The sequence below is a fragment of the Podarcis erhardii genome (genome assembly GCF_964252035.2).
Source record: "Podarcis erhardii genome assembly, chromosome: 13".
NCBI classification, from domain to species: Eukaryota; Metazoa; Chordata; class Lepidosauria; order Squamata; family Lacertidae; genus Podarcis; species Podarcis erhardii.
Genome location: NC_138502.1, coordinates 52,762,031 through 52,773,865, shown reverse-complemented (window position 1 = coordinate 52,773,865; position 11,835 = coordinate 52,762,031). Strand labels below are relative to the sequence as shown.

Genomic DNA, 11,835 nt, shown 5'->3' with positions numbered 1-11,835 from the left:
CAGGCTCTTCTTCTTACATTATCATCTCAGTTCAACTGTCCTAGTGAGCAATTGGTCACATGTCATGGGTGACTCTGGACAGAGATCTGTATATGCGTTGAAGGTCTTTGCCGGTCAGTTCTCATGGGTTTCAATGAACTTCACCATGTGCCTTGGAGACATACAGCTAGATTCATCTTTGCCTCACCTGTGCATATGGTAGCCTGCTTCTTGCATCTTCCTTGCTGAACTGGCGTCTCCATCTGTGAGGCACATTCATATTTCGATCAGTGTAATATTTCTGCAGATCCGAACACTCGGGACCCTAGCAAAAATAAATTGGGGTGGAATTATTCATTTTTAGTATACCTTACTTGCCAAATTGCTAGTGTTCCTCTGAAGTTGTGATTTCATTTTTAGGATAAAAATCTGAGATGTACTGTGTTGATTTCATGCCACAGTTTCATGTATGCATTCAGGGTTTCCTCTTTCCCTGAAGCTGCTCCTGCAATGGTTATGCAAACCACCTTTTATACTGGGCAGCAAGAAGCCTGTCAGTTGGAAGGTGAAGGAGTTGTGAGGAGAGTGCTCTCTGTGGGTACTTTTTTGGTGTGATGAGACGGAATATGATGTGAAGGTTGCAGACCTACCAATACTTTAGACCTCAAGTAAGCTGCCGAGACTTGAAAGCTTCCTGGTCCACCTACCATACATGGTTTTGGTGACTATGAAGAAAAAGATTTGGAGAGATTGCAATTGGGGCTACAGCAGGAAGCAGAACATTTTAGGAGATGCCTCTTCTCCAAGTTCAGTTGCCAGGGTCAAGGCCTTTTAAGAACTGAATGCAAGGTTCAGCAGTCATGTCTTGGAAATGTCAACAGATCTAAGGGGTTTCCCAGAGGATATCCCTGTGTGACACTCTTTGGGGCATATAGAAACATTTATAATTATGGCAGCTTTGTGAAAGAAGTGGGGGAGTCATATAAAAAATGTTTAGGGGTACTCTCATTTTGACTCAAGAAAAACACAATTTTATAGTTCAAATTGGGGAAAATAAATACAGTAAATGGACAAAAGTACAAAGATTCACAAAATGTTTAGGGGTCTTTGTCCCCCCAGAAAAAAGCACTGATTAGCAGATAGGCACATAAAATAACCCAGTATTTTTCTCCTTCTGAATATAGATGTGCATATATCTACACTGTCATTGTTAACTTTATGCCCTCAAGACCCAGTTCTACCCCCCTGGGTGGCATTTCTCCTTGGGGTCTACAGCATTTGTTCCTACCATACCAAATGCAGCTTATCAATATATTGGGGGGGGGGGCACCAGTGACCAACCTCTTGTTTTCCCCCACTTCTAAGGGCTGCTAAAACTGGGGGGGTTGTGAAGCACCAGGCGAGCCTCACAATGCACAGCTTGTGAGCTGTGTTAGCTTTGTGTCACACAGTGCAGCACTATCACAACGCAAAGTTTCATATGGACGGGAGGGGGTTTAAAGTGACCTTTTTGATAGCTTGAAGAGATATGGCTGGGCGAATCCTCTTAAAACCAGCCTGAAGAGGTGATGAGGTACCATTTTTGGAGCATTTCCTCTTGTCTGTGGTTTCCTGTGGAGACACCTGCATGAGAGGCTGGGGGGGGGGTGAGGATTGGGGTGGCAGGTGAGTTAGACTGTGCAAGGCTTCAGCAGCTGGATATTGAGGAAGGAAGGGTTTCTCATCTCAGCAGACATCCACTGCAGGACTGAGTCTAAAATCAAGAAGTTATTCCTCCAGAACTGTCTTCACTCCTTAACAGTGAGCCTCTCTGTGTAGCTCGCATCTCCATAAAGACAAAACTATGATAGCAACAGCAGCACATTCAGGTTGTGCACTTTTCCAGAAGGGCAGATCTGATAGCCAATATCATGAAATGAAATCTCTACACGCATAGGTCATATTCCTCTGGATATCCTATGCTGAGGGCAGGGGAGACAAAAACATGTTTGTATGCCGCCTTTCCATAGTTCAAACCATGCTCAAGGCAGCTTGCAACATAGAAAGATGTACATAATTAAAACATAACCAAAGTAGTCACAAATAATAAAACACTTTAAAACTACATGGGCAAATTGCACAGTTGCCACATAAATCATGGTAAGATAAAAAAAATTAAAGATGCCAAAAATATATCAATAACAGCAAGGAAAACACCAACAAAACCTTCTGAACAAAAACGGTCTCAGCTTTTGCAGCTGGAGTCAGTCTGGGCTCCATCTTCCCAAGCAGGTGGAAAAAGGCCTGTCGAGCCGGGAGGAGGTCTTCTTGGACTCATGGCCTCTGCTTGTCTGCTGGTGGAAAAGCTAAGGGACATTTGGTCTGATCTCAAGAGGCTGTTCTGTCTAGTGCTCTCTACGTTGTGCTCTCAGTTCCAAGGCAAACTTGTGGCTGTTTCGTCGTCTTCATGGCCTGCCTTGTCCTTGAAAGGAAGAGTTGAATGGATTGGTTATGTTAATTGAGTTTTTTGCAGGGAATGCAGGGAGTTCTCTTTTTTAAAAAAACAAGCAAACAAGCCCCTGACACTATTTGTAACATTACCACCAGCATTTTGGACAAGCTGGTTTTATTTTCAACAGAACAAATAGAAAGCAAGATGCTTTGCTGCAAAATTATGTTCTGCTGCCATACGACTCTGGTGAATTTTAACACTTGTGAATCGGGTTGGATAAGCAGACTTTTCTGGCAGTGGAGACTCTTGTATAAACTAGAGCTGAAGGAAATAGCCAGGGTTGTCAAAGGCTCAATCCAGCTAGAGGAGATGTGAGAAAAAATTCCTGGTTACCAAATGGGAGGGTAGTTGTGGGTGGGGAGAATCAGTTAGCCTTTCAGTTGAGTTTGTGCTACCCATCTCCTCTCTTCAAGTCGCTCACAGCAGGTGCGTGCCCTTTTTACGCAAGACCTAAAACACTTGGTTGCTGTGCTTGGCCCGGGCGCAACTGGACATTACGAAGGAAACGCAGGATTGGGATCTGGGGGTGGGGTGCTTGAAGGGGGAAGGGGTTAAACACACCTCCTGCTTGCCTACAGATCCTCCTCTCCCATTATCTCTGTAGAAACAGAGATAAATACTGATTTCACAAACCTATAGAAAAGTAACATCAGGGCTACTAAAACTTACACTGAATGCATGCCCAGCCAAGAGAAAAACGAGATCCCTTCCAGGTGGATGTAACCCCAAGGGGAAATGGGTCAGGGAAGAAGGAAATGCCTCTTCCTTAATTTGAGGATGGGTCCCCCAGTTAATTTCGCCGCCCCACATGTAGTCCTCCACTTGCAGTTCCCCATCCCATGGCCATAGTTTCTCAGTCCCTGCAGCTTCAGCTTGAAAGGAATCTCTCTTCACATGGGAACTTTTTTGGTGGTGTCTTTGGTTTATCTTCAGCAGCACAGAGGCCTCAGGGAAAACGAAACCTGCCATTTCTGGGCTACTCACACGTCAGACATTTAAAGCACACTCACTCACTCCAAGTACCCAGGGACTGTAGTTTAAGGGTGCTGGGAGTTGTAGCTCTGTGAGTGGTAAACTACAGTTCCCAGTATTTGGGGGAGGGGGGAGTATGCTTTAAATGTACAAGACCTGTACAGTTTCCGTTCAAGTTTGCTTTAGGGACAGTGGTAAGAACTGAAGAAGATCTGCCCCTCTCGGCAGCCCTGTGTTCCGACAGTCGATGAAAGGGAAGGACACGGGAAGCCCTTAAGCAGGACTTTCAGAAGAGACGGAAGACAGTGCCTTTCCGGAGCTTGTGATGAGGCAAACGTGACTCATCCTCATGTTTAAATGGATGGAGTGCGGGGGGGGGGGCAGACAGGGGTGATGGGGTGTTTTCAGGACACCAGGACAACATGTGCTCTTTGATACATCCAATATTAAATTGCAAAACAAGTTAAAGTGGGGGAGCTTCAGTGCATTTTAAGAGCATTTGCTGTTGTTATTTGGTTATACTTCGCTATAACTACAGTGGCACCTCAGGTTACAAACACTTCGGGTTAAGAACTTTACCTCAGGATGAGAACAGAAATTGCATACCGGCAGCAGGAGGCCCCATTAGCTAAAGTGGTACCTCAGTTTAAGAACGGTTTCAGGTTAAGAACGGACCCCCGGAACGAATTAAGTTCATAATCAGAGGTACCACTGTATAGCAATGCCATGAACAAAGTCACCCTGTTAGTCCTTCTTTTCTTTTCTCTTCTCTTCTCTTCTCTTCTCTTCTCTTCTCTTCTCTTCTCTTCTCTTCCTCTTCCTCTTCCTCTTTTCTTTTCTTTTCTTTTCTTTTCTTTTCTTTTGCAAAGAGTTTTGACCATGCATGATTAATACCAATGCCCAATTAATTGTTAATAACAACATATAGAGCCAGCAGACAGAAATATAGGTGCTCACGAGGAACAACCCTATGTGGTTTAAAACTCCGGGAACATATGATAAAATGACATTTTATCATATGTGGTGGGATTGTAAGGTAATTAAAACTTTTTGGGAAATGATATATAACGAATTGAAGAAAATGTTCCATTTAACATTTGTTTAAAAACCTGAAGCATTTTTATTAGGCATTGTAGGGAAAGATCTGCCAAAAAAGCTGAAAAACATCTTCATGTATGCGACAATGGCCGCGAGAGTTCTAATAGCACAAGGATGGAAGACTGAAGAAACCCCAACTAAAGAATCATGGCAAGAAAAATTGATGGACTATGCAGAACTGGCAAAACTGACATACAAGCTATGGGACAAGGATAACTGTGACTTTAAAGATGAATGGGAACCCTTTACAAAGTATTTGAAGACACAACAAAGCGAACTGGACTCCTTGGCTGGTTTTGAATAAACATTCACAAACTTTTTATTGATAATTATTACTTAAATAGTTTGAGGATCTATACAACTGTGTAACATGCAGAAAACAGTATTTTTAGAGAAATCAAAGACTGGAACTGAGGGAAGTCGGGTGGTGGTGGTGGGTGGGTTCTGTGGGGGGAGGGAGGAAAAAAGGGGGAAAATAAGGATGATATGTTACTAGATAATATGTTTTGTTTAAATTTTGAATAAAAAAGTAATTTTAAAAAAAACAAAAACTCAGGGAACAGAGGGGCAATTGCCCATACACCTAAAGAGTGCAGCGGGTTTTGGAGGAAGGGGAGAGTGCTGGACAAATTACTTGTGATAATGATCTTTAACAAAATGAAAATATTTCAGTGTGGATGGGGGAAATGAATCAATCCTGATTTTATTTCAGTGGTGTGGGGAGATGAATAGACAAATTGATATTACCCATAATTTTGTCACCTGGGAATGGTATTAATTTACTGCAACGTACTCAGAACCATATGACTAGGAGGGATCTGGAATTCATCCACTATTTTGGTCCCTTAAAGGTAAAGGTAAAGGGACCCCTGACCATTAGGTCCAGTCGCGGACGGCTCTGGGGTTGTGGCGCTCATCTCGCTTTATTGGCCAAGGGAGCCGGCGTACAGCTCGGCGTACATGCTGGTCATGTGGCCAGCATGACTGAGCCGCTTCTGGCGAACCAGAGCAGCACACGGAAACGCCGTTTACCTTCCCGCCGGAGTGGTACTTATTTATCTACTTGCACTTTGATGTGCTTTCGAACTGCTAGGTTGGCAGGTCCTTTACCATTCTGGTCCCTTACCATGACTTAAAGCAGGATCCTTTGCACACAGAAATGGGTTTTCTTAAGCCCTGCAGATAAACGTGGATTTTAAGAGCTCTTATATGCAGAATTCATAATGCGAAAGGCTGGGCTGGACGAATCCCTAGCTGGAATTAAGATTGCCGGAAGAAATATCAACAACCTAAGATATGTGGATGACACAACATTGATGGCAGAATGTGAGGAGGAATTAAAGAACCTTTTAATGAGGGTGAAAGAGGAAAGCACAAAATATGGTTTGAAGCTCAACATCAAAAAAACGAAGATCATGGCCACTGGGCCCATCACCTCCTCGCAAATAGAAGGGGAAGAAATGGAGGCAGTAAGAGATTTGACTTTCTTGGGCTCCATGATCACTGCAGATGGTGACAGCAGTCATGAAATTAAAAGACGCCTGCTTCTTGGGAGAAAAGCAATGACAAACCTAGACAGCATCTTAAAAAGCAGAGACATCACCTTGCCAACAAAGGTCCATATAGTTAGAATCATAGAATCATAGAATCATAGAGTTGGAAGAGACCACAAGGGCCATCGAGTCCAACCCCCTGCCAAGCAGGAAACACCATCAGAGCACTCCTGACATATGGTTGTCAAGCCTCTGCTTAAAGACCTCCAAAGAAGGAGACTCCACCACACTTCTTGGCAGCAAATTCCACTGTCGAACAGCTCTTACTGTCAGGAAGTTCTTCCTAATGTTTAGATGGAATCTTTTTTCTTGTAGTTTGGAACCATTGTTCCGTGTCCGCTTCTCTGGAGCAGCAGAAAACAACCTTTCTCCCTCCTCTATGTGACATCCTTTTATATATTGGAACATGGCTATCATATCACCCCTTAACCTCCTCTTCTCCAGGCTAAACATGCCCAGCTCCCTTAGCCGTTCTTCATAAGGCATCGTTTCCAGGCCTTTGACCATTTTGGTTGCCCTCCTCTGGACACGTTCCAGTTTGTCAGTGTCCTTCTTGAACTGTGGTGCCCAGAACTGGACACAGTACTCTAGGTGAGGTCTGACCAGAGCAGAATACAGTGGCACTATTACTTCCCTTGATCTAGATGCAATACTCCTATTGATGCAGCCCAGAATTGCATTGGCTTTTTTAGCTTTTTTAGCTATGGTTTTCCCAGTAGTGATGTATGGAAGTGAGAGCTGGACCATAAAGAAGGCTGATCACCGAATAATTGATGCCTTTGAATTATGGTGCTGGAGGAGACTCTTGAGAGTCCCATGGACTGCAAGAAGATCAAACCTATCCATTCTTAAGAAAATCATCCCTGAGTGCTCACTGAAAGGACAGATCCTGAAGCTGAGGCTCCAATACTTTGGCCACCTCATGAGAAGAGAGGACTCCCTGGAAAAGACCCTGATGTTGGGAAAGATGGAGGGCACAAGGAGAAGGGGACGACAGAGGATGAGATGGTTGGATAGTGTTCTCGAAGCTACCAGCATGAGTTTGACCAAACTGTGGGAGGCAGTGGAAGACAGGAGGGCCTGGCGTGCTCTGGTCCAGGGGGTCACGAAGAGGTGGACACGACTAAATGACTAAACAACAACAACAAAGTTGTTTGATCCTAAATGCATACTGGGCATTGGTGGGAACTGAGGAGATGGCACATGGGTGGAAGGAGGGTAGCCAAGTGGGTGGAGCCTGAACCAGCGAGGATACATGGGTGGGGAAGATCCACACAAGGGGTCTCTACCTACGTAGTAGTGATATATGAGATTTTATGTGTACACACACACACACACACACACACACACACACAAGCTTCCCAATTACAAGGGCTTGCAAGACATAACAGAGAAGTGACTCCAGTCATTTAGATAGTGTGGAACGCAAGCAGGCAGAGCATAAACTTAGTTCTTCTTATGAGAACAGAATTGTTCTCTGGCTTTAGGCCGATTTGGATCCAGTCTTGCTCAAGGCAGCAGATAAGCAAGCCAGCAACTGTAAATGAGACAAGAATGGCACATCTGTTCCCAGTTCTTGGAATATGGCCATCGCTGGCTCCTAACGGAACTCTCCAGCCTGCATGATAAGCTCAGAGTTCACACTTATATCCCCCTCCTGAAAGCAATATTTTATGAGCCAGCCATTGCCGCATTAAAACTGGAGACACAGCAGTGCTGACATGTATTTAGCAGAACTGCATATGGCACCAATGAAGGAGGCACAGAGAACAGAGATGAGATTCTCTGACTTATTCAGCAAATGGCTTACCTTTGATTTCTCCATGTGTTTTGTTATTATTAATGATTGGCTTTAACCAGTGAAGAATACTAGCCGTGCTGTATCACCATGGAAATCTCTCTCTCTCTCTCTCTCTCTCTCTCTCTCTCTCTCTCTCTGTTTAGTTTCTTTTGGGATAGTTTAGAAATGGGGCGAGGACATAGGCACTGCTCCAGGGGGCCAAGGTGGGCCACCCATTGTTAGAGGCAGGCCCAGAGCGATGTCAGGACACGGTGCAATGTTGCGCGGGGGATGTCAGGTCATCACACCAGCCCCCTCCGTGTGCTTCAGAAGATGGCGCCTCTGGGTGTGGAAGAACCCTTTCCAGCCCAAGGGTTTCATCCTTTCTGGACAACCTTCTGGGCACCCCATGCTGTTGGTGGGGTGGCCAGAGACAAAAGTGGAAGGAGTAGCAAATTCAAAAATTATGTTTTTACAGTAGGCTAGTTTCTACATACATTCCTCCATCTAAGGACCAAGAGGCAAGGCCCTATTCCAGCAAGGCAAAACCACAAGAATGATGTGGAACCTGATGTTTAGGGGTGCGGCCCGAGGAGAGTGTTTGTGGCTGGGGATGGGGTACAGTTTGGGGAGATAGCAAGCCTTGGTGGGCTGCATCTGACCCCTGGCCTGGGCATTCTCACCCTTGGTGCAGATCCAGGGTAGCCAATTTGCTCCATGTAGAAAGTCGCCTATGCTTCCAATGTCCGCATAGCCTGTCAAGTGCTGCTTTATCTTCACCTCACAAGCCAGTCCCTTGGGAAATTCCATCACTGTATTGCCTCCTGAGCAGACCGTTGATGGTCCTCATTTCTGTTGCTGCTTCTTCTCTAAACCTGACCACATCCATTCTCCACTCACATCCAAAGAACCAGCTGGTCCTTCACCCAAGCTCATATCTGTGGTTCACTTATCTTGAAATCAGTTAGAGGTCAAGTTGCCAACCCATTTTCTTCTCCTACAGTCTGATATTCAATGTGTCTACTGGGAAGTGAATATAGTCCCACTAAGTTCAACAGGACTTACTTCCTGCTGAGTATATGTAGGATTTTAGCCTCTAGTCTCTGTGGATTCCCTTCTGTGGCACCTCCACCATGAGCTCCCCAGGAGACCCAGGGCAAGCGGCTGCTCTCTCAGCTTCCAGCCTCTACCTGCAAGATTTACTTATATTTAAGATTTATACCTTGCTTTTCAGTATTAGCACCCACAAGGCGACTCACAATAGTCGGTAAGAACAATAGGATTCGGTTCAATACAATTTTTAAAACAGCTAAATATTTTTTGTAAAAGAACCCAACAGAACCAGCACATTAAAAATATCAGCTAAAAATAATTAAAAGAATCTCAAATATATATTTATTTAGGACATTTGTTGGCTATCCAAAGTCCTCTTAGCAGTTCAAACATACAGTATCCAAACATTCTATAGTTCAAATTTTAAAGCATTAATTTAAACATGAAACGCAATCATTCAGTGTTCTCTCTTGTTAAATCTAGAGGTGGCAATGCTGATTTATTTTACAGACTTGTTGTAAGGATTATCAAGATAATATATGTGCTGTGTTTTGAGTACTGCAAAAGCTCCATGAAAGTGTTAAGTATTAGTACAAAATAGGAGCAGAAGGGCTCCTCTGGGTGACTGGTATCTGCTGTGAAACTTAAAGTATGTAAAAAGGTGAAATGGGGAGAGTTTGTCAGGAAACCCCCATCCTATTTCATGCTGAAAGTTCTCAAAAAAAGAGTTTCCATCTCAGTAATTGAAATCAATGGAGCAAAGTAACTACAACCAGGGAGTAAGGAAACTTATTTCTGAATATGATGGAACTGGTAGTCATGACTAACTTGAGCTTAGATTGAGGCCTCCTGTAGTGTGTGATCAATAGGCTTGCATTATGGGACCAACCTTCAACTCTGGTTATGCTAACAGTCTCCTCTGTTATGACTGTGGACTCGTCATAGGATGAAGGAAAAATTGCAAAGACAGGAATAAGTTGTTCATTGTCTCTGGCAATACCAGGCAAAGGATCTCCCAGAAATCCTGCCTCCGAGTTTTGTATGAAAAGGTGCTTAAAGAAACATTACAAACTAAAGGCACAGAGCTGAATTGTAGCACCTATTTTGTGTTAAGTCTTTATTGAGCAGCAAAAGAATGTATTTGGGCCTCAGACTTTTTGATGGCGTTTTAATACTTCAACCCAATATTTGCTTCTTGTTTTGCAATTGCATACCTAGCCCCAGTTAATATTCTGTGCATGCCTCTTAGAAATTAAATGGAGAATGGCTATTTCTCCCCATCTTTCCACTTTAAAAGTCATTTGCTACAAAATGTTAGTATGATTACATATCTATAAAATTGCCATGCAGGAGTGAACTTATCAGGGTATAACAACACAGATGAAGTTAAGGCATGAAATATGAAATATCATGCTCTGGCATCCAAGAGAAGAGGTGCCCACATGGATTACTTTGAATGAGCTTCACTTTTAGAAAAGAAAGGCTTTGCTGGGAGACATACTGGGGGGAGAACTAAGCCCCGTTATGTGACAAGAGCAGCTCAAGCAGAGTTCAGAGACGTCAACACTGCAGTAGGTCTTTTGCCTTCACAAGTCTTGTAAGTGGACATTTCACGAGCTGCTTCTTGAACTTTCCTAGAATGAATCAGGTGGACCAGGATTCAACAGGACGTGGACTTCCCCTTCCTACCCATGGTATTTTAAAACAAAAAACCATGCTGCTTTCTCATCACACAAAAAATAGTTTCTCATTTGAGCTATGGAAGGAGACTAGACATGCAATACTATTATTAATAATATACATTGTATTTACATACCACTTATCTGTCAAAATGGCTTTTACGTGGTTTGCAGGTATAGAACCGATTACAAAGAATATAGCCACACATAATTAAAACACACAGTGAAACAATTTTATCATACATTAAAATAAACACCAACAATTAAAGCGTAGAATAAACAAGCCTATCAAAACAACAGGACAATTGCAAGTTGAAACAGCAGTTACAATGGTTTAAATAGGAGGCTCAAGTCAGGAGACTGGGGAATCCTTGTCAAAAGAGGCGTGTGTTCAGGAGCTGATGGACTGCCAAGCGGGATGAAACATGAAGCAAAATAAGCCTCTGTCGAGGCATCAAGGGAAGGGGCACTACAGAAATTTTCCATTGCTGGATTTACCATGGACCATGCGGTGCAGCTGAACCAGCTTCCACAAAAAGGCTCTCACAATAAATGGGAAAACAATAAAAATACAACAACAAAGTACAGTGGTACCTCGGGTTACATACACTTCAGGTTACAAACTCCCCTAACCCAGAAATAGTGCTTCAGGTTAAGAACTTAGCCTTAGGATGAGAACAGAAATCGGGCTCCGGCGGCATGGCAGCATCAGGAGGCCCCATTAGCTAAAGTGGTGCTTCAGGTTAAGAACAGTTTCAGGTTAAGAACGGACCTCCAGAATGAATTAAGTACTTAACCCGAGGTACCACTGTAATAATATAAAAACCCGAGGTACCACTGTAATAATATAAAATAATGATATGTGGTTTATTTTTGTTTATATTTTGAATTAGATATATAGGGGGGCACCAAAATCTTTTAAGTGCTGAGTACCAGTACTAAGGGGGCCTCCCATGTTTCCACCAGGCGTACCTTTTGCAACACTGGTGTAACATAGAGACTGTCCTGGAGAGAACGGATTCTCTCCTATTTTGGGGGTGGGGATGTGGGGTGGGGACCTTCCTACTTGTGGCAGCATTCCAAATTGCCCATGATATGAATCTCTTTGTGCATTGCTCAAGACACAACACTTGTTGGGCGTCAGGGGCCCCAAAGTGCAACTGACACAGGCTGAGTCCAATCTAAGTCATGAGAAGCACAAGCAGCACCCTTTACCCGTCCCCTTAGTCT

General features: G+C 43.6%; 1 protein-coding gene across 6 annotated transcripts in view; it reads left to right on the top strand.

Annotated features, from left to right (window-relative positions):
- Window positions 1-11,835, top strand: part of IKZF1 (IKAROS family zinc finger 1) — a gene marked incomplete at its 5' end in the record, with an annotated part of 81,375 nt that overhangs the window by 18,373 nt on the left and 51,167 nt on the right. The gene's annotated exons all lie outside the window — the stretch shown is intronic.